Source organism: Oncorhynchus tshawytscha, unplaced genomic scaffold, assembly GCF_018296145.1.
Source record: "Oncorhynchus tshawytscha isolate Ot180627B unplaced genomic scaffold, Otsh_v2.0 Un_contig_4624_pilon_pilon, whole genome shotgun sequence".
Lineage (NCBI taxonomy): Eukaryota > Metazoa > Chordata > Actinopteri > Salmoniformes > Salmonidae > Oncorhynchus > Oncorhynchus tshawytscha.
The window spans coordinates 156,561-182,422 of record NW_024609489.1 but is presented as its reverse complement, the minus strand read 5'-3'; the positions used below and the strand labels follow the sequence as shown (position 1 = coordinate 182,422).

Genomic DNA, 25,862 nt, shown 5'->3' with positions numbered 1-25,862 from the left:
AGTCTAACCAGACACATAGGTATTTGTAGTTCTCCACATAATCTAAGTCAGAACCGTCCAGAGTAGTGATGCTAGGCGGGCGGGCGCGGGCAGCGATCAGTTGAAGAGCATGCATTTGATTTTGCTAGCGTTTAATTTATTTTTATTTCACCTTTATTTAACCAGGTAGGTTAGTTGAGAACACCTTTTATTTAACCAGGTAGGCTAGTTGAGAACACCTTTATTTAACCAGGTAGGCTAGTTGAGAACACCTTTATTTAACCAGGTAGGCTAGTTGAGAACACCTTTATTTAACCAGGTAGGCTAGTTGAGAACAAGTTCTAATTTAGAGCTGTGACCTGGTCAAGATAAAGCAAAGCAGTGTGACACAAACAACAACACAGAGTTACACATGGAATAAACAAACATACAGTCAATAACACAATAGAAAAAAAAGAAAGTCTATATACAGTGTGTGCAAATGGCGTGAGGAGGTAAGGCAATAAATAGGCCATAGTAGCGAAGTAATTACAATTTAGCAGATTAACACGAGTGATACAGTGGGGCAAAAAAGTATTTAGTCAGACACCAATTGTGCAAGTTCTCCCACTTAAAAAGATGAGAGGCCTGTAATTTATCATAGGTACACTTCAACTATGACAGACAAAATGAGAAAAAAAATCCACAAAATCACATTGCAGGGTTTTTAATGAATTTATTTGCAAATTATGGTGATCCAGTCCACTAGATCCAGTCCACTAGACCCAGTCCATCTCCATCCAGTCCACTAGATCCAATCCATCTCCATCCAGTCCACTAAATCCAGTCCACTAGACCCAGTCCATCTCCATCCAGTCCACTAGATCCAATCCATCTCCATCCAGTCCACTAGACCCAGTCTACTAGATCCAGTCCATCTCAGGTAGTCATTACAGTAATGTTGTCCCAGTGTGCACAGACTCCTAAGAGCTGTGAGGTAGTACCTGGTGGGTTGCTGATTGGCTTATACTTTAAAGCAGTTAACTGTGTAAAATATAGTCATTAACTTACCTAACTAGCTGCCCTCTGACCATGAGGTTATTAACTTACCTAACTAGCTGCCCTCTGACCATGAGGTTATTAACTTACCTAACTAGTTGCCCTCTGACCATGAGGTTATTAACTTACCTAACTAGCTGCCCTCTGACCATGAGGTTATTAACTTACCTAACTAGCTGCCCTCTGACCATGAGGTCATTAACTTACCTAACTAGTTGCCCTCTGACCATGAGGTCATTAACTTACCTAACTAGTTGCCCTCTGACCATGAGGTTATTAACTTACCTAACTAGTTGCCCTCTGACCATGAGGTTATTAACTTACCTAACTAGTTGCCCTCTGACCATGAGGTTATTAACTTACCTAACTAGTTGCCCTCTGACCATGAGGTTATTAACTTACCTAACTAGTTGCCCTCTGACCATGAGGTTATTAACTTACCTAACTAGTTGCCCTCTGACCATGAGGTCATTAACTTACCTAACTAGCTGCCCTCTGACCATGAGGTTATTAACTTCTATCTCCTCCATCTTGGCTCCAACATGGCTCTATCTCCTCCATCTTGGCTCCAACATGGCTCTATCTCCTCTAAGACTGTGTTCTTCTATCTCCTCCATCTTGGCTCTATCTCTCCATGGCTCTCTATGTTAGTGGGTTACTCCCTGTTGTCAGATCGTACTAGAGTAATCACTGTGTGTGGTGTATTGTGGTGGTGAAGGTGGTTCTTCCTGGTCCTCTCCTCACTGGCCCCGGAGCTTCAGGATGGTTTCCACAGCCTCTGCCAGGTTGTCCACATAGCCATCAGCTGTTACTGTGGGGTGCTTCTCATCACTGGGCCTACAGAGAGAGACAGAGAGAGAGACAGAGAGAGACAGACAGACAGACAGAGAGAGACAGACAGACAGACAGAGAGAGACAGACAGACAGACAGACAGAGACAGACAGGCAGAGACAGACAGACAGACAGACAGGAGACAGACAGAGACAGAGAGAGACAGACAGACAGGCAGAGACAGACAGACAGACAGGCAGAGACAGAGACAGACAGACAGACAGAGAGAGAGAGACAGACAGACAGAAACAGACAGACAGACAGAGACAGAGAGACAGAGAGACAGACAGACAGAGACAGACAGACAGACAGACAGGCAGAGACAGACAGGCAGAGACAGACAGACAGACAGGAGACAGACAGACAGACAGGCAGAGACAGACAGACAGACAGGCAGAGACAGAGACAGACAGACAGAGAGAGAGACAGACAGACAGACAGACAGACAGACAGACAGAGACAGAGAGACAGAGAAACAGACAGACAGACAGACAGAGAGAGAGAGGGACAGAGAGACAGAGAAACAGACAGAGAGAGAGAGAAACAGACAGAGACAGACAGACAGAAACAAACAGACAGACAGAGACAGAGACAGAGACAGAGAGGGACAGAGAGAGGCTGAATGCAGTGTTGTGCAGCATTGAACATTGAGGAGGTCATACATGCCTTGTGTTAACTGTCTGTCAACAAATCAAATCACATTTTATTTGTCACATGCGCAGAATACAACAGGTTACAGTGAAACAGCGTACTGTACAAGCCCTTAGCCGACAGGTGTAGACCTTACAGTGAAACAGCGTACTGTACAAGCCCTTAACCAAGTCAACAAACAGGTCACTGACCATCTCGAATCCCACCGTACCTTCTCCGCTGTGCAATCTGGTTTCCGAGCCGGTCACGGGTGCACCTCAGCATCACTCAAGGTAATAAACGATATCATAACCGCCATCGATAAAAGACAGTACTGTGCAGCCGTCTTCATCGACCTTGCCAAGGCTTTCGACTCTGTCAATCACCATATTCTTATCGGCAGACTCAGTAGCCTCGGTTTTTCGGATGACTGCCTTGCCTGGTTCACCAATTACTTTGCAGACAGAGTTCAGTGTGTCAAATCGGAGGGCATGCTGTCCGGTCCTCTGGCAGTCTCTATGGGGGTGCCACAGGGTTCAATTCTCGGGCCAACTCTTTTCTCTGTATATATCAATGATGTTGCTCTTGCTGCGGGCGATTCCCTGATCCACCTCTACACAGACGACACCATTCTATATACTTTCGGCCCGTCATTGGACACTGTGCTATCAAACCTCCAAACAAGCTTCAATGCCATACAACACTCCTTCCGTGGCCTCCAACTGCTCTTAAACGCTAGTAAAACCAAATGCATGCTTTTCAACCGATCGCTGCCTGCACCCGCATGCCCGACTAGCATCACCACCCTGGATGGTTCCGACCTTGAATATGTGGACATCTATAAGTACCTAGGTGTCTGGCTAGACTGCAAACTCTCCTTCTAGACTCATATCAAACATCTCCAATCAAAAATCAAATCAAGAGTCGGCTTTCTATTCCGCAACAAAGCCTCCTTGACTCACGCCGCCAAGCTTACCCTAGTAAAACTGACTATCCTTCCGATCCTCGACTTCGGCGATGTCATCTACAAAATGGCTTCCAACACTCTACTCAGCAAACTGGATGCAGTCTATCACAGTGCCATCCGTTTTGTCACTAAAGCACCTTATACCACCCACCACTGCGACCTGTATGCTCTAGTCGGCTGGCCCTCGTTACATATTCGTCGCCAGACCCACTGGCTCCAGGTCATCTACAAGTCCATGCTAGGTAAAGCTCCGCCTTATCTCAGTTCACTGGTCACGATGGCAACACCCATCCGTAGCACGCGCTCCAGCAGGTGTATCTCACTGATCATCCCTAAAGCCAACACCTCATTTGGCCGCCTTTCGTTCCAGTTCTCTGCTGCCTGTGACTGGTACGAATTGCAAAAATCGCTGAAGTTGGAGACTTTTATCTCCCTCACCAACTTCAAACATCAGCTATCTGAGCAGCTAACCGATCGCTGCTGCTGTACATAGTCTATTGGTAAATAGCCCACCCATTTTCACCTACCTCATCCCCATACTGTTTTTATTTATTTACTTGCTCTTTTGCACACCAATATCTCTACCTGTACATGACCATCTGATCATTTATCACTCCAGTGTTAATCTGCAAAATTGTAATTATTCGCCTACCTCCTCATGCCTTTTGCACACATTGTATATAGACTCCCCCCTTTGTTTTCTACTGTGTTATTGACTTGTTAATTGTTTATTCCATGTGTAACTCTGTGTTGTCTGCTCACACTGCTATGCTTTATCTTGGCCAGGTCGCAGTTGCAAATGAGAACTTGTTCTCAACTGGCCTACCTGGTTAAATAAAGGTGAAATAAATAAATAAATTAAACCAACAGGTGTAGACCTTACAGTGAAACAGCTTACTGTACAAGCCCTTAGCCAACAGGTATAGACCTTACAGTGAAACAGCTTACTGTACAAGCCCTTAACCAACAGGTGTAGACCTTACAGTGAAACAGCTTACTGTACAAGCCCTTAACCAACAGGTGTAGACCTTACAGTGAAACAGCTTACTGTACAAGCCCTTAACCAACAGGTATAGACCTTACAGTGAAACAGCTTACTGTACAAGTTTATTATAATTAAAGATCAGCAGTAAAATAACAATAGTTATGTGTGGAGTGTGGAGGCTATATACAGGTGGTACCGGTACAGAGTCAATGTGGAGGCTATATACAGGGGGTACAGGTACAGAGTCAATGTGGAGGCTATATACAGGGGGTACCGGTACAGAGTCAATGTGGAGACTATATACAGGATGTACCGGTACAGAGTCAATGTGGAGGCTATACACAGGGGTACCGGTACAGAGTCAATGTGGAGGCTATATACAGGGGGTACCGGTACAGAGTCAATGTGGAGGCTATATACAGGTGGTACCGGTACAGAGTCAATGTGGAGGCTATATACAGGGGGTACCGGTACAGAGTCAATGTGGAGGCTATATACAGGGGGTACCGGTACAGAGTCAATGTGGAGGCTACATACAGGGGGTACCGGTACAGAGTCAATGTGGAGGCTATATACAGGTGGTACCGGTACAGAGTCAATGTGGAGGCTATATACAGGGGGGTACCGGTACAGAGTCAATGTGGAGGCTACATACAGGGGGTACCGGTACAGAGTCAATGTGGAGGCTATATACAGGTGGTACCGGTACAGAGTCAATGTGGAGACTATATACAGGGGGTACCGGTACAGAGTCAATGTGGAGGCTATATACAGGGTATTACGGTACAGAGTCAATGTGGAGACTATATACAGGGGGTACCGGTACAGAGTCAATGTGGAGACTATATACAGGGTATTACGGTACAGAGTAAATGTGGAGACTATATACAGGGGGTACCGGTACAGAGTCCATGTGGAGGCTATATACAGGGTATTACGGTACAGAGTCCATGTGGAGACTATATACAGGGTATTACGGTACAGAGTCCATGTGGAGGCTATATACAGGGTATTACGGTACAGAGTCAATGTGGAGACTATATACAGGGGGTACCGGTACAGAGTCAATGTGGAGGCTATATACAGGGTATTACGGTACAGAGTCAATGTGGAGGCTATATACAGGGTGTTACGGTACAGAGTCAATGTGGAGGCTATATACAGGGTGTACTGGTACAGAGTCAATGTGGAGTTTATATACAGGGGGTACCGGTACAGAGTCAATGTGGAGTCTATATACAGGGTGTTACGGTACAGAGTCAATGTGGAGGCTATATACAGGGGGTACCGGTACAGAGTCAATGTGGAGGCTATATACAGGGGGTACCGGTACAGAGTCAATGTGGAGGCTATATACAGGGGGTACCGGTACAGAGTCAATGTGGAGGCTATATACAGGGGGTACCGGTACAGAGTCAATGTGGAGGCTATATACAGGGGGTACCGGTACAGAGTCAATGTGGAGGCTATATACAGGGGGTACCGGTACAGAGTCCGTGTGGAGGCTATATACAGGGGGTACCGGTACAGAGTCAATGTGGAGGCTATATACAGGGTGTTACGGTACAGAGTCAATGTGGAGGCTATATACAGGGGGTACCAGTACAGAGTCAATGTGGAGGCTATATACAGGGGGTTACGGTACCGAGTCAATGTGCGGGGGCACCGGTTAGTCGAGGTAATTAAAGGTAATATGTACATGTAGTTAGAGGTAAAGTGACTATGCATAGATAATAAACAGAGTAGCAGCAGTGTAATAGAGGGGTCTGGGTAGCCCTTTGATCAGCTGTTCAGGAGTCTCCTGGCTTGGGGGTAGAAGCTGTTTAGAAGCCTCTTGGACCTAGACTGGGTACTCCTCTTGGACCTAGACTGGGTACTCCTCTTGGACCTAGACTGGGTACTCCTCTTGGACCTAGACTGGGTACTCCTCTTGGACCTAGACTGGGTACTCCTCTTGGACCTAGACTTGGTACTCCTCTTGGACCTAGACTTGGTACTCCTCTTGGACCTAGACTGGGTACTCCTCTTGGACCTATACTTGGTACTCCTCTTGGACCTAGACTGGGTACTCCTCTTGGACCTAGACTGGGTACTCCTCTTGGACCTAGACTGGGTACTCCTCTTGGACCTAGACTGGGTACTCCTCTTGGACCTAGACTGGGTACGCCTCTTGGACCTAGACTGGGTACTCCTCTTGGACCTAGACTGGGTACTCCTCTTGGACCTAGACTTGGTACTCCTCTTGGACCTAGACTTGGTACTCCTCTTGGACCTAGACTTGGTACTCCTCTTGGACCTAGACTGGGTACTCCTCTTGGACCTAGACTGGGTACTCCTCTTGGACCTAGACTGGGTACGCCTCTTGGACCTAGACTGGGTACTCTTCTTGGACCTAGACTGGGTACTCCTCTTGGACCTAGACTTGGTACTCCTCTTGGACCTAGACTTGGTACTCCTCTTGGACCTAGACTTGGTACTCCTCTTGGACCTAGACTTGGTACTCCTCTTGGACCTAGACTGGGTACTCCTCTTGGACCTAGACTGGGTACTCCTCTTGGACCTAGACTTGGTACTCCTCTTGGACCTAGACTGGGTACTCCTCTTGGACCTAGACTGGGTACTCCAGTGTACCGCTTGCCGTGTGGTAGCAGAGAAAACAGTCTATGACTAGGGTTGCTGGAGTCTGACAATTCTTAGGGCCTTCCTCTGACACCGCAGGTGGTCTGCACTGAGAGATGTGAGGGTTATGTGAGCTGGTCAGCTAATGGGGTGGTGTGTGTGTGTGTGTGTGTGTGTGTGTGTGTGTGTGTGTGTGTGTGTGTGTGTGTGTGTACAGGGTGTTATGTGTATGTGTGTGTGTGTGTGTACTGGGTGTTACGTCTCCTGTGACAGGATTACTGCCTCAGTCCCTCACCTTTCCACCCACCAGTTCACACACACTGACACTAAGATACACACACACACGCTGACACTAAGACACACACACACACGCTGACACTAAGACACACACACACTGACACACACACACACACGCTAACACTAAGATACACACACACACACGCTAACACTAAGACACACACACGGCTAGAAAAGGCTTATTGTGTTACCTGAGGTGGTGATGAGACAATGACACCTTCTGTCTCTGTCCTCCAGTCACCTCTTCTTAAAATCTGCCCTGGTCTTCTCTCACCTAGTTAGGCATGCCTGTCTGCCTGTCCTGTGTGTGTGTCTGCCTGTCCTGTGTGTGTGTGTGTGTGTGTGTGTGTGTTTGCCTGTCCTGTGTGTGAGTGTTTGCCTGTCCTGTGTGTGTCTGCCTGTCCTGTGTGTGTGTGTGTGTCTGCCTGTCCTGTGTGTGTGTGTGTGTCTGCCTGTCCTGTGTGTGTTGGTCTGCCTGTCCTGTGTGTGTGTTGGTCTGCCTGTCCTGTGTGTGTGTGTGTCTGCCTGTCCTGTGTGTGTGTGTGTGTGTCTGCCTGTCCTGTGTGTGTGTGTCTGCCTGTCCTGTGTGTGTGTCTGCCTGTCCTGTGTGTGTGTGTCTGCCTGTCCTGTGTGTGTGTGTCTGCCTGTCCTGTGTGTGTCTGCCTGTCCTGTGTGTGTGTGTCTGCCTGTCCTGTGTGTGTCTGCCTGTCCTGTGTGTGTGTGTGTGTGTCTGCCTGTCCTGTCCTGTGTGTGTGTGTGTGTGTGTGTGTCTGCCTGTCGTGTGTGTGTGTGTGTGTCTGCCTGTCGTCTGCCTGTCGTGTGTGTGTGTGTGTCTGCCTGTCCTGTGTGTGTCTGCCTGTCCTGTGTGTGTGTGTGTGTCTGCCTGTGCCTGTCCTGTGTGTGTGTGTGTGTCTGCCTGTCCTGTGTGTGTGTATGTGTGTGTCTGCCTGTCCTGTGTGTGTGTGTGTGTGTGTGTGTGTGTGTGTGTGTGTGTGTCTGCCTGTCCTGTGTGTGTGTCTGCCTGTCCTGTGTGTGTGTCTGCCTGTCCTGTGTCTGTGTGTCTGCCTGTCCTGTGTGTGTGTGTGTGTCTGCCTGTCCTGTGTGTGTGTCTGCCTGTCCTGTGTGTCTGCCTGTCCTGTGTGTGTGTGTGTGTGTGTGTGTGTGTGTGTGTGTGTCATTAAGCAGCCTTTGTCATCTGCTCTGCCATGAATAATGAAGGGTAGCCAGGTCAATGAACAGAAAGTATTCATGACAGAGCAGTTAGTGGTTCTGCTGAGGTAATGGACTGGTACTGGTACTGCTGAGGTAATGGACTCGTACTGGTACTGCTGATGTAATGGACTGGTACTGCTGAGGTAATGGACTGGTACTGGTACTGCTGAGGTAATGGACTGGTACTGCTGAGGTAATGGACTGGTACTGCTGAGGTAATAAACTGGTACTGGTACTGCTGAGGTAATGGACTGGTACTGCTGAGGTAATGGACTGGTACTGGTAGTGCTGATGTAATGGACTGGTACTGGTACTGCTGAGGTAATGACTGGTACTGGTGAGGTAATGGACTGGTACTGCTGAGGTAGTGGACTGGTACTGGTACTGCTGAGGTAGTGGACTGGTACTGCTGAGGTAATGGACTGGTACTGCTGAGGTAATGGACTGGTACTGCTGAGGTAATGGACTGGTACTGCTGAGGTAATGGACTAGTACTGCTGAGGTAATGGACTGGTACTGCTGAGGTAGTGGACTGGTACTGCTGAGGTAATGGACTGACTGGTACTGCTGAGGTAATGGACTGACTGGTACTGCTGAGGTAATGGACTGGTACTGCTGAGGTAGTGGACTGGTACTGCTGAGGTAATGGACTAGTACTGCTGAGGTAATGGACTGGTACTGCTGAGGTAATGGACTGACTGGTACTGCTGAGGTAATGGACTGACTGGTACTGCTGAGGTAATGGACTGGTACTGGTACTGCTGAGGTAATGGACTGATACTACTGAGGTAATGGACTGATACTACTGAGGTAATGGACTGATACTGCTGAGGTAATGGACTGACTGGTACTGCTGAGGTAGTGGACTGATACTACTGAGGTAATGGACTGATACTACTGAGGTAATGGACTGATACTGCTGAGGTAATGGACTGACTGGTACTGCTGAGGTAATGGACTGGTACTGCTGAGGTAATGGACTGGTACTGCTGAGGTAATGGACTGACTGGTACTGCTGAGGTAATGGACTGGTACTGGTACTGCTGAGGTAATGGACTGGTACTGGTACTGCTGAGGTAGTGGACTGGTACTGGTACTGCTGAGGTAGTGGACTGGTACTGCTGAGGTAGTGGACTGGTACTGATGAGGTAATGGACTGGTACTGCTGAGGTAGTGGACTGGTACTGCTGAGGTAGTGGACTGGTACTGCTGAGGTAGTGGACTGGTACTGCTGAGGTAATGGACTGGTACTGCTGAGGTAATGGACTGGTACTGGTACTGCTGAGGTAGTGGACTGGTACTGCTGAGGTAGTGGACTGGTACTGCTGAGGTAATGGACTGGAATTGGTACTGCTGAGGTAATGGACTGGTACTGGTACTGCTGAGGTAGTGGACTGGTACTGCTGAGGTAGTGGACTGGTACTGCTGAGGTAGTGGACTGGTACTGCTGAGGTAGTGGACTGGTACTGCTGAGGTAATGGACTGACTGGTACTGCTGAGGTAATGGACTGACTGGTACTGCTGAGGTAATGGACTGGTACTGCTGAGGTAATGGACTGGTACTGCTGAGGTAATGGACTAGTACTGCTGAGGTAATGGACTGGTGCTGCTGAGGTAATGGACTGACACTGCTGAGGTAATGGACTGACACTGCTGAGGTAATGGACTGGTACTGCTGAGGTAATGGACTGACTGGTACTGCTGAGGTAATGGACTGGTACTGCTGAGGTAGTGGACTGGTACTGGTACTGCTGAGGTAATGGACTAGTACTGCTGAGGTAATGGACTGACTGGTACTGCTGAGGTAGTGGACTGGTACTGGTACTGCTGAGGTAATGGACTAGTACTGCTGAGGTAATGGACTGACTGGTACTGCTGAGGTAATGGACTGACTGGTACTGCTGAGGTAATGGACTGGTACTGCTGGACTGACTGGTAATGGACTGACTGGTACTGCTGAGGTAATGGACTGACTGGTACTGCTGAGGTAATGGACTGACTGGTACTGCTGAGGTAATGGACTGACTGGTACTGCTGAGGTAATGGACTGACTGGTACTGCTGAGGTAATGGATTGGGGAATAGGACTGTGGACTGGGCACTGGGGATGGGTCTGAAGATATCTGAATATACTAACTACTGTGATATGTGGTTGTCTCACCTAGCTATCTGAATATACTAACTACTGTATATATACTAACTACTTTCAGGTCACTGGCCCAACACTCTAACCACTAGGCTACCTGCCGCCCCCACACTCTAACCACTAGGCTGCCCTGCCCCCTCTACACTCTAACCACTAGGCTGCCCTGCCCCCTCTACACTCTAACCACTAGGCTGCCCTGCCCCCTCTACACTCTAACCACTAGGCTGCCCTGCCCCCTCTACACTCTAACCACTAGGCTGCCCTGCCCCCTCTACACTCTAACCACTAGGCTGCCCTGCCGCCCCTACACTCTAACCACCAGTCTACCTGCCGCCCCTACACTCTAACCACCAGGCTACCTGCCGCCCCTACACTCTAACCACCAGGCTACCTGCCTCCCCCACTCTAACCACTAGGCTACCTGCCTCCCCCACTCTAACCACTAGGCTACCTGCCTCCCCCACTCTAACCACTAGGCTACCTGCCTCCCCCACTCTAACCACTAGGCTACCTGCCTCCCCCACTCTAACCACTAGGCTACCTGCCTCCCCCACTCTAACCACTAGGCTACCTGCCGCCCCTACACTCTAACCACTAGGCTACCTGCCTCCCCACTCTAACCACTAGGCTACCTGCCTCCCCCACTCTAACCACTAGGCTACCTGCCTCCCCCCCACTACACTCTAACCACTAGGCTACCTGCCGCCCCTACACTCTAACCACTAGGCTACCTGCCTCCCCTACACTCTAACCACTAGGCTACCTGCCTCCCCCACTCTAACCACTAGGCTACCTGCCTCCCCACTCTAACCACTAGGCTACCTGCCTCCCCACTCTAACCACTAGGCTACCTGCCTCCCCCACTCTAACCACTAGGCTACCTGCCTCCCCCACTCTAACCACTAGGCTACCTGCAGCCCATATGTATTAGGAATTGTTATTTTGCATTACACAAGCTACATATGTTTCACATAATACTTATGTCATACATTTGGGTTAAGACCGAACCATATATTATTGAAGTCTTTCTATAAAATGACTTATTTGTCAGGTCAATAGATATTTATCTCAGAGTAACAACGGGTTTCTCAATCTGTAACAGTACTGTGCGTGGTATGTGGTGAGTTTGTGTGTGTGTGTGTATAATAGATTGTGAGTTGTGTGTGTCTATAATAGATTGTGAGTTGTGTGTGTGTGTGTGTGTGTGTGTGTGTGTGTGTGTGTGTGTGTGTGTTCTTCAGGCCCATTTTATGTGCATATGAAATTGCAGAACTATTTGTAGCCTGAAGTTCGGGAGATTTACCTAGAGGGGATGGTTCCATGGAAACGTTACCGTCTAGATGACGGGCCCAAAGCCTAGAGCCACACTGAGCTGAACACACACACACACACACACACACACACACACACACACACACACACACACACACACACACACACACACACACAGGTCAAATGAAGAATTGGTTGCAAGAACCTCCATCTCTACTATGAGCTGTGTATCTGTTAAGGGGGAGGGGTTTACACTCAGCTACCAAACATTCCATCCCATAATAAAATGTTCAGACAACAAAAAAGCATGTTTTTTTATATTTTTTCTTCCATTTATAATCTTATGACCATAAACATGGCCTTTACTTCCTAATCGGCTTTGGTATCACGATTCCATAACCCCAAAGGAGGATGAGGAGAAGGTCATAAACAGGGTCATTACTATCACATCTGGCTGGAGATATCAATAAGTGCCTTTCATCTCCCTCCGTGTTCTCCCTCAGTAGGGTACAATGCAGGTAGCCATATTGGAAGGTTCTGGTTAACAGATTTAGGAGGTTATAGCAGCCATATTGGAAGGTCTGGTTAACAGATTTAGGAGGTTATAGCAGCCATATTGGAAGGTCTGGTTAACAGATTTAGGATGTTATAAGCAGCCATATTGGAAGGTCTGGTTAACAGATTTAGGATGTTATAAGCAGCCATATTGGAAGGTCTGGTTAACAGATTTAGGATGTTATAGCAGCCATATTGGAAGGTCTGGTTAACAGATTTAGGAGGTTATAGCAGCCATATTGGAAGGTCTGGTTAATAGATTTAGGAGGTTATAGCAGCCATATTGGAAGGTCTGGTTAACAGATTTAGGAGGTTATAGCAGCCATATTGGAAGGTCTGGTTAACAGATTTAGGATGTTATAGCAGCCATATTGGAAGGTCTGGTTAACAGATTTAGGAGGTTATAGCAGCCATATTGGAAGGTCTGGTTAACAGATTTAGGATGTTATAGCAGCCATATTGGAAGGTCTGGTTAACAGATTTAGGAGGTTATAGCAGCCATATTGGAAGGTCTGGTTAATAGATTTAGGAGGTTATAGCAGCCATATTGGAAGGTCTGGTTAACAGATTTAGGAGGTTATAGCACCCATATTGGAAGGTCTGGTTAACAGATTTAGGATGTTATAAGCAGCCATATTGGAAGGTCTGGTTAATAGATTTAGGAGGTTATAGCACCCATATTGGAAGGTCTGGTTAACAGATTTAGGATGTTATAAGCAGCCATGTTGGAAGGTCTGGTGGGAACTACACAGGAGGCCTGAGACAGAGCATTGACAGAGCAGCGCCTGGTTGACTTGATCTAGTCCCAAATGGCACCCTATCCTCTACATAGTGCACTACTACTTTTGAACTACGAAAGGTAACAGGGTTCCATTTGGACCGTAACCTTGGAGACAGCCAGCTGTGTTTTCCCACATCTCGCTGTGGTTTATGGCTGTTCCCTGCTCTCCACAGAGTTTACGGGGTCATGCAAGGCTAAACGAGGCTAAATCTCACGTCTCACACTCACAATGTGAAAGTAGCAGATAGTGTTTGTGTGAGGCTGAACAGCCATCTGCACATCAGTTACATCACACACACACACACACGGCCCCCTTTGGCTCAGATCAGTGCCAATTTGTCACTGTGTGTGTGTGTGTGTGTGTGTGTGTGTGTGTGTGTGTGTGTGTGTATATGTGTACACTACCGTTCAAAAGTTTGGGGTCACTTTATCTTGGCCAGGTCGCAGTTGTAAATGAGAACTTGTTCTCAACTGGCCTACCTGGTTAAATAAAAGGTGTTCTCAACTAACCTACCTGGTTAAATAAAAGGTGTTCTCAACTAACCTACCTGGTTAAATAAAAGGTGTTCTCAACTAGCCTACCTGGTTAAATAAAGGTGTTCTCAACTAACCTACCTGGTTAAATAAAGGTGTTCTCAACTAGCCTACCTGGTTAAATAAAGGTGTTCTCAACTAACCTACCTGGTTAAATAAAGGTGTTCTCAACTAACCTACCTGGTTAAATAAAAGGTGTTCTCAACTAACCTACCTGGTTAAATAAAGGTGTTCTCAACTAGCCTACCTGGTTAAATAAAGGTGTTCTCAACTAGCCTACCTGGTTAAATAAAGGTGAAATAAAAATAAATTAAAAAACAGAGGGTATGGATGGGATTGCGGGGTGGCAGGGTAGCCTAGTGGTTAGAGCGTTGGACTAGTAACCGGAAGGTTGCAAGTTCAAACCCCCGAGCTGACAAGGTACAAATAAATCTGTCGTTCTGCCCCTGAACAAGGCAGTTAACCCACTGTTCCTAGGCCGTCATTGAAAATAAGAATTTGTTCTTAACTGACTTGCCTGGTTAAATAAAGGTAAAATTAATAAATTGTGGCACAGCTGCATTTAACATTTGGATAACATAAAGATATTTTCAGCATATTCTTAATGAAATAAAGTAAACTCTAAATGGTCAGTTTCACAGACACAGAGTAATAAGCCTTGGACCAAGAAGTTCTCAAATCGGGACTCTCCATCGAAAATAGTATTTTTAGTCCTTAGATTGAGGTGTTGTGTTAGACCGCTCCCTTGTGGTCGTTGATGGGACAGTTGGTTTCTGCCGGCATTCATTTCAACGATGTGAAGCCAAACATACGGACGGTCAACATACATAAACAAACACCTACCTGTATTTTCCTGTCCTCACTTGGACACCCTTCATTCCACAGTGTTGGGCCCCGCCCACATCATTCACCAGATCGTCACCAATCATCAGAGTCTGACAGACAGAGAGAAAGGAGAGAGAGAGAGAAAGGAGAGAGAGAGAGAAAGGAAGAGAGAGAGAGAGAGAGAGAGAGAGAGAGAGAAAGGAGAGAGAGAGAGAAAGGAGAGAGAGACAGAAAGGAGAGAGAGAAAGGAGAAAGAAGGTCTGGTTAAAGGAGAGAGAGAGAGGAAAGGAGAGAAAGACAGAGAAGGAGGAGAGAGACAGAAAGGAGAGAGAGAGAAAGGAGAGAGAGAGAGAAAGGAGAGAGAGAGAGAACTAAGGAGAGAGAAAGGAGATAGAAAGGAGATAGAAACTAGAAAGGAGAGAAAGGAGACAGAGAGAGAGCAGAGGAGGAGAGAGAGAGAGGAGAAGAGGAGAGAGCAGGAGAGAGAGAAGAGAGAGAGAAGAGATGGCTAAAGGAGGCTCAGAGAGAAATGAATGTGTGTGCTGGACATTTTTGTTGTAAAATCTACCTGTTGTGACTGAATCCCCAGAGTCATCTAGAACTTTCTGAAAGAACATGGAAAGGAGAGGGGTTCCCGATGACCTCAGCTTCTACATCACAGGCATACTGATGGAGAGAAACAGAAAGAGTGTTTGAAAAGAGAGATGAAAAGGAGACAGAGGTCTCAGGAGAGATATCAACGGAGTTGAGAGGAAAAGAGAAAAAGGAGAGAAGAAGTAGGTGAGTTTGACTTCTTTGGAAGATATAAAAATTGAGATACAGAAAGGATCTGTTACTGTCAGGAGAGTCATAAAGTTTTCGAATATCTTTTAATTTTTGTTTTGAATGTTAATAATTGTAAAATGAGAAAAACTAAAACCTAGAGAAAGGTTTCTCACTACCTAGGAGTGTTTTGCACAGCTGCATTTAACATTTGGATAAGATCAGAAAGGAGAGAATGACAGATGTAAACCCCAACATCCAGAGAGAAAGGCCTTCATCCTCTTTGTAGTACTTCCTAAAAGATCACACAGTGGACCTCAGGGTTAAAGTAGAGTAGAGGGTTAAATAGAAGGTGTTCTCCTCAGGGTTAAAGGAGGAAATAGAAGGTGTTCTCAACAACCTACAGGGTTAAAGTAGAGTGTTATCAACTAGACAGAAAAGATCAGGCCTTTATTCAACTAACCTACCTGGTTAAATAAGAACTTGGATCAGACTAGAGAGAAAGGAGAGAGAATAAAGGAGAGAGAGAACTAAGAGAACAGTTAAAGGAAGAGAAAGTGAGAGAGACAGAAAGAGAGCAGACCTGGTTAGAATAAAGGAGGTGTTAGGAGAAGAGAGACCTTCTGGAGAGACATCACAGAAAGGAGAGAGAGACAGAAAGGAGAGAGAGATGACAAAGGACAGAGAGAGAGAAAGGAGAGAGAACAGAACCTACCTGGAGAGAAATAAAGGAGAGAAAACAGAAAAAAGGAAATCACTTTGGAGAGAAATAAAAAAAAAAAAGAGAAAAAGAGAGAGAGGAAAGGATGGGAGAGAGAGGCTAGGTAGAGAGACAGAAAGCCTAGTGGAGAGAGGCTAGAGTAGAGGAGAGGAGAGGAGAAGGAGAGAAGAGAGAGGCTGAGAAGGTAGGAGAAGAAAGCAGGCTGAGAGAAAACAGGCAGTTAGAAAGGAGAGGTAAGAGGCAGGCTGACAGTAAGAGGCCTGGTTAGAAAGGTAAGAGAGATAAGGAAAGGTAAGAGAGAGAGGCTAGAGAGAGAGACAGAAAGGATAGAGAAGAGAGAGGAGAGAAAGGAAGAAAGAAAGGCTAGGTAAGAGGTCAGTTTCAAGAGACAGAGAGGTAAGCCTTGGAGAGAAGAGAGTTAGGAGAGAGAAGAGAGAAAGGAGGCTAGGTAAAAGGATAGTATTTTTAGTCCTTAGAGAGAGAAAGGAGAGGTGAAGAGAAAGGCTAGGTAAGAGACAGGCTAGGTTTTTGAGACAGTTGGTAAGAGAGAGGCTAACGAGTGAGAGACAAAATAGAAGAGGTCAGACAGGAAAAGAGACAGAAAGGACTTTCCTGTCAGGCTTGACAAGAGAGGCTTTCCAAGTGTTGGGAGATGAGAATCTAGGTAAGAGAAAGCAGAGGAATAAGAGAGTCTGAGGAGAGAGAGAAAGGAGAGAAAGAGAGAGAAAGGAGAGAGAGAGAGAGAGAGAGAGAAAGGAGAGAGAGAGGAGAGTAAAAGGAGAGAGGAGAGAAAGGAGAGAGAAGAAAAGGAGAGAGAGAGACAGAAAGGAGAGAGAGGTAAAGGAGAGAGAGAGAGAGAGGTAAGAGAGAGAGGAGAGAGAGACAGGCTAGGAGAGAGAGGCTAGGAAAGGAGAGGCTAGAGAGAAAGGAGAGAGAGAGAGAGAAGGAGAGAGAAGAGAGAGGCTAGGTAAGAGAGAAGGCTAGAAAGAGGAGATAGAAGGAGAGAGAAGGCTAAGGAAGAGAGAGGCTAGGTAGAGAGAGGGAAGGTAGAGAGACAGAAAGCTAGGAAGAGAGAGAGCTAGAGAGAGACAGGAGAAGGTAGAGAGAGCAGGCAGGAGGATGGCTCAGAATCCTTATTAAATGAATGTGTGTGCTGGACATTTTTTTGTTGTAAAATCTACCTGTTGTGACTGAATCCCCATGTCATCTAGAACTTTCTGAAAGAACATGGGGTCTGGCTTCCCGATGACCTCAGCTTCTACATCACAGGCATACTGATGGAGAGAAACACAACCACCGTTGAAACAGAGATGATGAAGTTCCCACAAGGTCTCAGGGAGATATCAACGTGCTTTGACTTAAAAAAATAAAATGTTTTTAAAAGTAGGTGAGTTTGACTTCTTTTAAAAAATATATAAATATTTATTTTATACGCTCATCTGTTACTGTCACTTTGTCATATTGTTTTTGAATATCTTTTAATTTTTGTTTTGAATGTTAATAATTGTAAAATGCAAAATAAAATATATATATTTTTAAACTCACCTACTGTGTGTGTAGCGTAATATCACCCACCTCCAATGCCTTCATGTAAACCCCAACATCCAGGTTCAGGCCTTCATCCTCTTTGTAGTACTTCCTATAAAGATCACACAGTGGACCTCAGGGTTAAAGTAGAGGTCACTTCCTGTAAAGATCACACAGTGGACCTCTGGGTTAAAGTAGAGGTCACTTCCTATAAAGATCACACAGTGGACCTCAGGGTTAAAGTAGAGGTCACTTCCTGTAAAGATCACACAGTGGACCTCAGGGTTAAAGTAGAGCTGTAGGTAACTTCCTATAAAGATCACACAGTGGACCTCAGGGTTAAAGTAGAGCTGTAGGTAACTTCCTATAAAGATCACACAGTGGACCTCAGGGTTAAAGTAGGGTCACTTCCTATAAAGATCACACAGTGGACCTCAGGGTTAAAGTAGAGCTGTAGGTAACTTCCTGTGATCACACAGTGGACCACAGTCAGGGTTAAAGTTTCAGGTCACTTCCTATAAACATCACACAGTGGACCTCAGGGTTAAAGTAGAGCTGTAGGTAACTTCCTGTAAAGATCACACAGTGGACCTCAGGGTTAAAGTAGAGGTCACTTCCTATAAACATCACACAGTGGACCTCAGGGTTAAAGTAGAGGTCACTTCCTATAAAGATCACACAGTGGACCTCAGGGTTAAAGTAGAGGTCACTTCCTGTAAAGATCACACAGTGGACCACAGGGTTAAAGTAGAGCTGTAGGAATATCCTTCTGAATAAATCAGGCCTTTATTACTGGGTTGTTACTACACGATAATAACATTATTATCCAAGAATAGAGAGAGAGGCTAGTGATCACACCTAGGTCTGCCCAGAGAGAACAGTACTGGTTTCTCCAGCCCTATGAGAACTCTGAAGGCATCGTTGAGGTTCTGGTAGGAGAACTTCTCTGCTGCGTCTCCTATGACAACAGTTTGGGTTGGCCTTTTCAACACTGTCAAACTCAGGGACAACACCTGCAATAACCAAACAAACACGGTAACATGATCACTTTGTATAGAAATTGACTAATAAAAAAAAAAAGAGCAAGGCTAAAGAAGGCTAGGTAAGAGCAAGGCTAGGTAAGAGACAGGCTAGGTAAGAGACAGGCTAGGTAAGAGACAGGCTAGGTAAGAGACAGGCTAGGTAAGAGACAGGCTAGGTAAGAGACAGGCTAGGTAAGAGACAGGCTAGGTAAGAGACAGGCTAGGTAAGAGACAGGCTAGGTAAGAGACAGGCTAGGTAAGAGGCTACAGGCTAGGTAAGAGGCAGGCTAGGTAAGAGGCAGGCTAGGTAAGAGACAGGCTAGGTAAGAGACAGGCTAGGTAAGAGGCAGGCTAGGTAAGGCTAGACAGGCTAGGTAAGAGACAGGCTAGGTAAGAGGCAGGCTAGGTAAGAGGCTAGGCAGGCTAGGTAAGAGACAGGCTAGGTAAGAGACAGGCTAGGTAAGAGACAGGCTAGGTAAGAGGCAGGCTAGGTAAGAGGCAGGCTAGGTAAGAGACAGCAGGCTAGGTAAGAGGCAGGCTAGGTAAGAGACAGGCTAGGTAAGAGACAGGCTAGGTAAGAGACAGGCTAGGTAAGAGACAGGCTAGGTAAGAGACAGGCTAGGTAAGAGGCTAGGTAAGAGACAGGCTAGGTAAGAGGCAGGCTAGGTAGGAGACAGGCTAGGTAAGAGGCAGGCTAGGTAAGAGACAGGCTAGGTAAGAGGCAGGCTAGGTAAGAGTAGCTGTGTGTGTGTGTGTGAAACTTGTGAGCTGTGGAAAGATTCTCTTAATGTACAATAAACATCATTTGGGGGCTCCCGAGTGGCACAGCTGTCTAAGGCCCTGCATCTCAGTGCTTGAGGCATCACTACAGACACCTTGGTTCAATTCCAGGCTGTATCACAACCGGCCGTGATTGGGAGTCCCATAGGGCGACGCACAATTGGCCCCAGCGTCGCCCGGGTTTGGCCGGGTTTTGGCCCGTCATTGTAAATAAGAATTTGTTCTTAAAACAGTCTTGCCTAGTTAAATAAATAAAAAGTTACATTTAAAAAATATATATCATTATTAACATGATTAATCAATACCGTCATAGACCAGCAGGTGGGGTCGTAGCCCCCTCTCCTTCAGGACAGCCACGGCAGCCGGGGCTGGAGAGAACACCTCAGACACACAGATATCAAAGCCCATCCTCTGCAGCTTGGCTACAAACACCTCCCGTGTGGCCTGGGTCTCGTTGGTACAGAAACGCACCTGCAGGTCCGAGGCCTTTAGCCTGTACGGAGAAAGCTTTTTGGGACATAATCCATTTTTTACATTTAACATTCGAGTCATTTGGGCAGATGTTGTTATCCAGAACGATTTACAGTAAAGTGTATTCATCATAAATTAGCTAGGTGAGACGACCGCAAATCTCAAGTCATAGTCAGGAAATGTCCTCAATGTAGTCAGGAAATGTCCCTCAATGTAGTCAGGAAATGTCCCAATGTAGTCAGGAAATGTCCTCAATCAGTGTCCCTCAATGTAGTCAGGAAATGTCCCTCAATGTAGTCAGGAAATGTCCTTCAATGTAGTCAGGAACACAGTCAGTGATAGTATGAAAAGACAAGTCGAGTGTAAATTCATTATTTTAAAATGTTTTGTTTTTTTTGCGTTATGGGATTTAATCCAGACATTTTGATAACCTCATTCACCACTCACTAATTCTCATTCACCAAACACTTCCTTATATGCGCTATATAAAGTTATCCAGGGGATGAGGTTTGATTACCATTGGGTTGTAGTTCTTCTGTTTTAAATCACGGATACTATTTCTCCATGCACCTGCTGGTAGTAAGTCCAGGTGAGTTTTCTGTTCTAATAGGAGTTTGATATTATAACCTTGGTTACACTGCAGAACAGATGGTTATAATGTCAAACTCCTATTAGTAAACTTTGGTTAGACTACAGAACAGATCCTTTACTAATAGGAGTTTGATATTATAACCTTGGTTAGACTGCAGAACAGATCCTTTACTAATAGGAGTTTGATATTATAACCTTGGTTAGACTGCTGAACAGATCCTTTACTAATAGGAGTTTGATATTATAACCTTGGTTAGACTGCAGAACAGATCCTTTACTAATAGGAGTTTGATATTATAACCTTGGTTAGACTGCAGAACAGATCCTTTACTAATAGGAGTTTGATATTATAACCTTGGTTAGACTACAGAACAGATCCTTTACTAATAGGAGTTTGATATTATAACCTTGGTTAGACTACAGAACAGATACAGTGAAACCACATTTTCTTTATTCTGAACCAAAAAAAAACAACCCCAGAAGAGAAATAGAAACAAATCCAATCATTAGGATACAATGAATCTCTCCACGTCTCGTCCCGAAAGGACATTAAACTGATCTGCACGTTTACACATTACATTTATTTTTGTATTTTATTGGGATTGTAGAAATAATGTATTCAGTGCTTCAGTGAGTGACAGCTCTGAAGCAATCTTGCCACCACACCCCCTTATCAGTTTCGTTTGACATTAGGTTACCCAGCAGACTGACCCCCCAAAACCAGACTCACCTGAGACTAACCCATTCCATAGTTAAACAACATTCAGAACCGAACTTAAGACGTGTAAATGAAGTGTCATATAGCTGTTGTAGAGCTGTAATAGAGCTTCCTGTTTCTGCAGTACGTCATGTGTTGTGTCATATAGCTGCTGTAGAGCTGTAATAGAGCTTCCTGTTTCTGCAGTACGTCATGCTTGTGTTTCTGCAGTAGAGCTGTCATTTCTGCAGTACGTCATTGTTGTGTCATATAGCTGCTTGTAGAGCTGTAATAGAGCTTCCTGTTTCTGCAGTACGTCATGTGTTGTGTCATATAGCTGCTGTAGAGCTGTAATAGAGCTTCCTGTTTCTGCAGTACGTCATGTGTTGTGTCATATAGCTGCTGTAGAGCTGTAATAGAGCTTCCTGTTTCTGCAGTACGTCATGTGTTGTGTCATATAGCTGTTGTAGAGCTGTAATAGAGCTTCCTGTTTCTGCAGTACGTCATGTGTTGTGTCATATAGCTGCTGTAGAGCTGTAATAGAGCTTCCTGTTTCTGCAGTACGTCATGTGTTGTGTCATATAGCTGCTGTAGAGCTGTAATAGAGCTTCCTGTTTCTGCAGTACGTCATGTGTTGTGTCATATAGCTGCTGTAGAGCTGTAATAGAGCTTCCTGTTTCTGCAGTACGTCATGTGTTGTGTCATATAGCTGCTGTAGAGCTGTAATAGAGCTTCCTGTTTCTGCAGTACGTCATGTGTTGTGTCATATAGCTGCTGTAGAGCTGTAATAGAGCTTCCTGTTTCTGCAGTACGTCATGTGTTGTGTCATATAGCTGCTGTAGAGCTGTAATAGAGCTTCCTGTTTCTGCAGTACGTCATGTGTTGTGTCATATAGCTGCTGTAGAGCTGTAATAGAGCTTCCTGTTTCTGCAGTACGTCATGTGTTGTGTCATATAGCTGCTGTAGAGCTGTAATAGAGCTTCCTGTTTCTGCAGTACGTCATGTGTTGTGTCATATAGCTGCTGTAGAGCTGTAATAGAGCTTCCTGTTTCTGCAGTACGTCATGTGTGTTCTGCTACTACATTTCAATATGAACGAATCTGATGGCTTAATCGTTGTAGTACCATCGTTGCTGATGTATAAAACCTCACTTTTCTCACTGCTTCTACCTATGGAGATAGTCATATAAAAACGCCACACGTCTAAAGACTATGAATGCAAGATTTCCAACAGGTGTCGACCATACCGAATAAAGGAGTGAAAACACGAGAGTTGACTAGGAACTGATGAGTTCAATCTCAAACCAGAACAACCACACGGCCGCTTCACTGCTGGCTGCCGATCGGTAATAGATTTGCCCCGGTAATAAATTATTATTATTTGCATATTTAGAACATGCAACATTTCTATCTGAAGGAGTCTCGCTAATAATATGTTTCCACCGGACCCACTGTCCCGAAACAGTATCCGTCCTCTGAATGCCACTGGGCATAGCTCGACGTCTACCTAGTAGCTTATCTAACCTCCTCACCTTTTCACCGCTTCTACGGAGCCTGGAATTGGTGTGCCGCCGTCTTCTCCAGCATCATATAACACGCCGCACATGTCTAAAATCACACCTTTTAGACTTTTGACGGAGTTTTCCCAGCTGGTAGCTGCCATGTCGAAAAAGTGACACAGTAAAAAGAGCTGATTCTTCTTCTTCTTATTCTGGATCGCATCCAACGTTTAGCTGCGTACACCGCCACCTACTGTACTGGAGTGGGAGGCCAGTCACAGCCTACCTACATTAAATTCTCTTCATTATTCCTGTTCCTCTGAGAAATTGAAATAGCGCCCTAGACACCATCACATACACTCATTAAAACCCCACTACCCAATTCCACTACCTTGATCCTATCTGTTCCTGCACCATGCCAACGGCCTGGGAGGACACCACCACTCATTAAAACCCACTACATCATTCCACTACATAGTAAAATGTACGCTCACCACCCTGCACCTTGGTGCTCATCCTTCAGCAGCCGTGACACTAAAGCGTTGCCTTCACTGATTCAACTGCCCCCAACTCCTTTCTCACCCACCTTCACTGATTCAACTGCCCCCAACTCCTTTCTCACCCACCTTCACTGATTCAACTGCCCCCTGCACCTTGGTCCTCATCCTTCAGCAGCCGTGACACTAAAGCGTTGCCTTCACTGATTCAACTGCCCCCAACTCCTTTCTCACCCACCTTCACTGATTCAACTGCCCCCAACTCCTTTCACCCACCTTCACTGATCCAACTGCCCCCAACTCCTTTCTCACCCACCTTCACTGATTCAACTGCCCCCAACCCCTTTCTCACCCATCCTGAAACCACAACTGGATCAGCCAAAAGCCAAAGGTCCACTTTCTCCAACAATGTCACTCCTACTGGTCCAGAATGTTCTCTACCTGGGCTATTTATATTGACCCCCACCCCCCAACTTTGACCCCCCACCTTGGTTTTTACACTGCTGCTACTCTCTGTTTATTATCTATGCATAGTCACTGTACCCCTACCTACATGTACAAATTACCTCGACTAACCTGCACCCCCGCACATTGACTCTGTACCGGTACCCCCTGTATATAGCCTCCACATTGACTCTGTACCGGTACCCCCTGTATATAGCCTCCACATTGACTTTGTACCGATACCCCCTGTATACAGCCTCCACATTGACTCTGTACTGGTACCCCCTGTATATAGTCTCCACATTGACTCTGTACCAGTACCCTCTGTATATAATCTCCACATTGACTCGGTACTGGTACCCCCTGTATATAGCCTCCACATTGACTCGGTACTGGTACCCCCTGTATATAGCCTCCACATTGACTCTGTACCAGTACCCCCTGTATATAGCCTCCACATTGACTCTGTACTGGTACCCCCTGTATATAGCCTCCACATTGACTCTGTACCAGTACCCCTGTATATAGCCTCCACATTGACTCTGTACTGGTACCCCCTGTATATAGCCTCCACATTGACTCTGTACCAGTACCCCTGTATATAGCCTCCACATTGACTCTGTACTGGTACCCCTGTATATAACCTCCACATTGACTCTGTACCAGTACCCCTGTATATAGTCTCCACATTGACTCTGTACCGGTACCCCCTGTATATATCCTCCACATTGACTCTGTACCGGTACCCCCTGTATATATCCTCCACATTGACTCTGTACCGGTACCCCCTGTATATATCCTCCACATTGACTCTGTACCGGTACCCCCTGTATATATCCTCCACATTGACTCTGTACCGTAATACCCTGTATATAGCCTCCACATTGACTCTGTACCGTAATACCCTGTATATAGCCTCCACATTGACTCTGTACTGGTACCCCTGTATATAGCCTACACATTGACTCTGTACCGGCACCACCTGTATATACCCTCCACATTGACTCTGTACTGGTACCCCTGTATATAGCCTCCACATTGACTCTGTACCAGTACCTCCTGTATATAGCCTCCACATTGACTCTGTACCGGTACCCCCTGTATATAGCCTCCATATTGACTCTGTACTGGTACCCCTGTATATAGCCTCCACATTGACTCTGTACCGGTACCCCTGTATATAGCCTCCACATTGCCTCTGTACCAGTACCACCTGTATATAGTCTCCACATTGACTCTGTACCGGTACCCCTGTATATATCCTCCACATTGACTCTGTACAGGTACCCCCTGTATATATCCTCCACATTGACTCTGTACCGGTACCCCCTGTATATAGCCTCCACATTGCCTCTGTACCGGTACCCCTGTATATATCCTCCACATTGACTCTGTACCAGTACCCCTGTATATAGCCTCCACATTGACTCTGTACCGGTACCCCCTGTATATAGCCTCCACATTGACTCTGTACCGGTACCCCCTGTATATATCCTCCACATTGACTCTGTACCGGTACCCCTGTATATAGCCTCCACATTGCCTCTGTACCGGTACCCCTGTATATATCCTCCACATTGACTCTGTACCAGTACCCCTGTATATAGCCTCCACATTGACTCTGTACCGGTACCCCCTGTATATAGCCTCCACATTGACTCTGTACCGGTACCACCTGTATATAGCCTCCACATTGACTCTGTACCAGTACCCCCTGTATATAGCCTCCACATTGACTCTGTACCGTAATACCCTGTATATAGCCTCCACATTGACTCTGTACCGTAATACCCTGTATATAGCCTCCACATTGACTCTGTACCGTAATACCCTGTATATAGCCTCCACATTGACTCTGTACCGTAATACCCTGTATATAGCCTCCACATTGACTCTGTACCGTAATACCCTGTATATAGCCTCCACATTGACTCTGTACCGGTACCCCCTGTATATAGCCTCCACATTGACTCTGTACCGGTACCCCTGTATATAGCCTCCACATTGACTCTGTATCAGTACCCCTGTATATAGCCTCCACATTGACTCTGTACCGTAATACCCTGTATATAGCCTCCACATTGACTCTGTACCGGTACCCCCTGTATATAGCCTCCACATTGACTCTGTACTGGTACCCCTGTATATAGCCTCCACATTGACTCTGTATCAGTACCCCTG

The 25,862-nt window shown here is 46.1% G+C and overlaps 1 pseudogene; it reads right to left on the bottom strand.

Annotated features, from left to right (window-relative positions):
• Positions 1-677: 677 nt before the first annotated feature.
• Positions 678-22,950, bottom strand: LOC121844964 (annotated as a pseudogene).
• Between the last annotated feature and the right edge of the window lie 2,912 nt (positions 22,951-25,862).